Source organism: Diabrotica virgifera, chromosome 3, assembly GCF_917563875.1.
Source record: "Diabrotica virgifera virgifera chromosome 3, PGI_DIABVI_V3a".
In the NCBI taxonomy this organism is placed as follows: Eukaryota; Metazoa; Arthropoda; class Insecta; order Coleoptera; family Chrysomelidae; genus Diabrotica; species Diabrotica virgifera.
In genome coordinates this window covers 162,548,599-162,552,658 of record NC_065445.1, presented here as the reverse complement: position 1 = coordinate 162,552,658, position 4,060 = coordinate 162,548,599, and positions in this window count along the sequence as shown.

The following is a 4,060-nucleotide window of genomic DNA, read 5'->3' as shown; positions in this document are numbered from 1 at the left end:
ATCAGTTTTTGACCGCTAGGACGAAAGCGGTTTAGTTGTTGGTGACGTATTCAAGTGTGATATAGGTATTATAAATATGGCTGAATCTAGCACACAACTTAGAGTACCTATTGCAATAACAGTGAAGAAGTAGATAACTAGTAACCCGTAATTTAAATATAATGGTACTCATACATACTATGTTAACAATACATTGCTTATTCAACGAAAAGTAATATTGTGGATTATGGGGTCGCGAGAAACAGAGTTCAATTAAGACTCGATGGAACATTCGGAAGTTAGTGAAAAAATGATCGTCAGATTTGTAGCAGAGTGAGGACAGACAGGTGAAGTTTATATAAGCGTGATAAATACAAAGCAGTTCCCATCTTTATGTTTCATTCACAGGTTAACCTGAAATAACCGGACGATATCCGTTCTCTATAAACTAATTAACGAGGAATTTGTTTTGAACTTTATAAAGATAAGTATTTATTTTAAAAGTAGGAATACTTAGATACGAATTGACTCACAGTGAGATGTAACACCAGTTTCTCGATAACACTACTATTTATCGATTAGAATTTGATGGAAGATTGTTTATGGCAAATTGTTTCGAACGAATTTTTGTTATGTAGGTACTCAGTTCTGTTGTGCAAGGTACATACTTATGAAATATGTACAACTTCAATGATGTCATTACTCTTATTCCTTATTACCACCAGTCGTTAACGAAAAAAAAAAAAACAAAGTCAGCGATAGACTCTGTCGGTAAATGTTCGCCACCTATAATATGTACAACTTCAATGATGGCATTACTTCTTAGGCCGATGCCACATTATGCGTTTTGACCGGATGCGTTTCCGCCGCATCCGGTGAAAACGCATAGTGTGACAGATCGGTCCGGTTGCGTTGGAAACGGATGCGTTTTGAGTCATCGGTACGCGCTTACAAACATCACCAGACTAAACGCATAGTGTGACAGGTCGGTCCGGTTGCGTTGGAAACGGATGCGTTTTCACCGCATCCGGTCAAAACGCATAATGTGGCATCGGCCTTACTCCTTATTACCACCAGTTATTAACCTTCCGATTACCAACCTTTTTTTGTTACACGGATGACCAAGGGGGGGGGGGAAATGACCCCAGGTCAAAAATGACAATTAACAAAAATTAAAGTTTTTTTTTTAATTTTTAATTTTATTTGGCATGGACTTTATGTCATTCAGCCAGTCACAACATGAGTATTAGTGTTATGTGTAGCGTGTATGTTGAGTAAGTGTCTTGTTACTTTGCAAAGTCGACGTCATTAGCGTAAAACTACTTGTAATTACACATAATAGACGCTATTTTATTAAACATCAACTTCAGAATATATTTTTTATTCGTAAAATATAGGGATTTCTTTTTATTTCAAAATATGAGGATATCTAGAATGATATTAAAGTCAAATAAAAAAATAATGAGTTAAAAATAAAAAATACTGTTGAATTCATTAAACAAAAACATACGCTGGGGTCACAATTTCCCCCGCTTGGTCATCCGAAGGTTAAGGAAAAAAAGCAAAGTCAGCGATAGACTCTGTAGGTAATAAATGTTCGCCAAATGTTTGTGAATCACAGGTCTAAGCAAAAAGAACTGACCCTAAACTAATCACCATACATACGTTCTTGTGACATGACACAATTTTTAATTTAATGAATGATTCAAAATATTTTCGTTAATTCGAATATACGTCTTATTTCAGTAATCAACTCGATTCCCGTACTTTCGAATAGGAACCGAAATATTCAATATGTAGGTGCCAATGTTTAATTTGTACATAATAGACCTTCCTTTACAAATAGTTGAAAATAACTAATCTTATAATATCCACGTAAACCGCCAGCGGCAAAATTTTCGGTGGCGAATGTCCCGGTAGTCGTGTATATATCCATATATTTAAAATGTCTTGCAAGTCAAAACACTTTTATATGATTGATAAATAATTAACGGCAACAGCGTTGCCAGGCTCAGTTGAAGGAAAATCAGTATGGGTGTGGTCTGAAGTGCAGGTTGATACAGAAGTCATTTTTTAGTCACCTAAATAAGTATGTGTTTGCTGAAGCACCACATTTGTTAAAACTCGTATTAATTAGGATGCTATATATAGAACTGCAGTTCTCACAGTTTCTAATTACCGTCCATACAGGGTATAGGTATACTATTTCATAGGGACAGTATTGGTATCTCGTAAAGTAGGGGAATTGTTTTAGTGGGTAGTTACTTCTTGAGCTAGCTGTACATGCAGGCGATAATTTTTCGTAACTGATAGTGATTTATCAATGATTCAAAACCATTTCTTGGGCGATGCGATTTTATGAATGTCTGAAAGTGTTTTTAGTACCTATTATTGATTAAAAGTTTGATTCAAGAAACTTTTTAGTAAAAGAGAATGTCAGTAGTAGTGATGTTGAAAAAGTAACTATTCGTTACAAAGTACTCGGTACTTACGAATACTGAAAGTAACGATTACTATACAGAGAGGCAAATCGTTACTTTGATACTTTGATTACTCTGATTACTTCGTTACTTTGTACCAATCGTATTAGAGCGAGTAACGACTATTGTATCTACTTTGATTACTTTGATTACCTACTCTGATTACTTCGTTACTTCGTACCAATCGTATTAGAGCGAATAACGACTATCATATCTACTTTGATTATTCTGATTACTTCGTTATTTCGTACCAATCGTATCAAAGCGAGCAACAACGACGACTATTGTAGTTGTTATATCGGAATACCTATATAAAATACCTACCTACTGAGAAATACGATTCTCGATATGATTACCGGTACTCAAATACAAAAGTAACAAAATTAATCATAGTAATCAAAGTAACGAATACTGTAAAAAATGATTACTTTATACAAAATACTTACCTATTGAGAAATACGATTCTCGATATGATTACCGGTACTCAAATACAAAAGTAACAAAAGTCATTATAGTAATCAAAGTGACGAATACTGTACACGATTACTTTATACAAAAGTAACGATTTGTAGCGAATACTCGAAAGTAACTATAATCAACATCACTAGTCAGTAGACTATAAAAAATTGGTGTCATTGGAATCTTTGATCTTATGGTTTGGTTATTAATATTAAAAATACTTGAAAACGTCTCGTAGGACATTTATTTTATTTATTTCTTTTACCTACCTTTCAGGTTCGTATTTAAAAAACTAATGTCGATGGTGGTCCTGAAAGTACGAAACATTTTATTATAAAACTAAACACGTATCAATGTAGTATTTCTCAAGTGTTTTTTTTAAATATTTTGTGAAATAAAGGAGTTAGGACAAACATTAGAAAACGGGACTTTTTAATTATTTTTAAATATTAAATACGGATCTGGTTTCCTTAATGCTGATTTAGCAAATTTATTTTTCTACGAGCGTGCAAAAATGTCTACTTTCTCGCACGCGTTTTAGTTTATAAAGTTTCACTTTTTCGCACGCGTTTTACTTTTCCGCGCGCGTTTTACTTTTCCGCACGCGTGTAGATATTTTAATATGGCCTTAAAATAATTATAATACATGCAATAAACTAATATTTAGATATTATTTACTATTTATTTCAAATGTATCTTATTGTGTTCCTGTTTTAATGAAATTAACGCGACAATTCGATGAAATAAAATTATTTTGACTTAATATTCGAAAGTCAAATCGGTAGACAATAACAGTCGTTTTGGATCATCGTCATGGAAAGCAAGATCGTCGTCATGCTAACTAATTATATTGAAAGTTTGGTTTTGACAACCTTGTCAAAGAATTAATTTCTGTATGTATTTTCATATTAATTAAATTAATTGATTAAGATTTGGGCATTTTTTAAAGACTTATAGAAAAAATATTATTCCTAACTCTTGCAGAAAGTCTCTTTTCCGCACTCGACTGCTTGCCGAACTCCCGCTTCGCGTCGTTCGGCAAACTGCAGTCGCGTCCGGAAAAGTATGACTTTCTGCACTTGTTAGGAAAATAACTATCTATTGTTTCATAAATACGCAACTTTTTCTCGATTTCAACATTT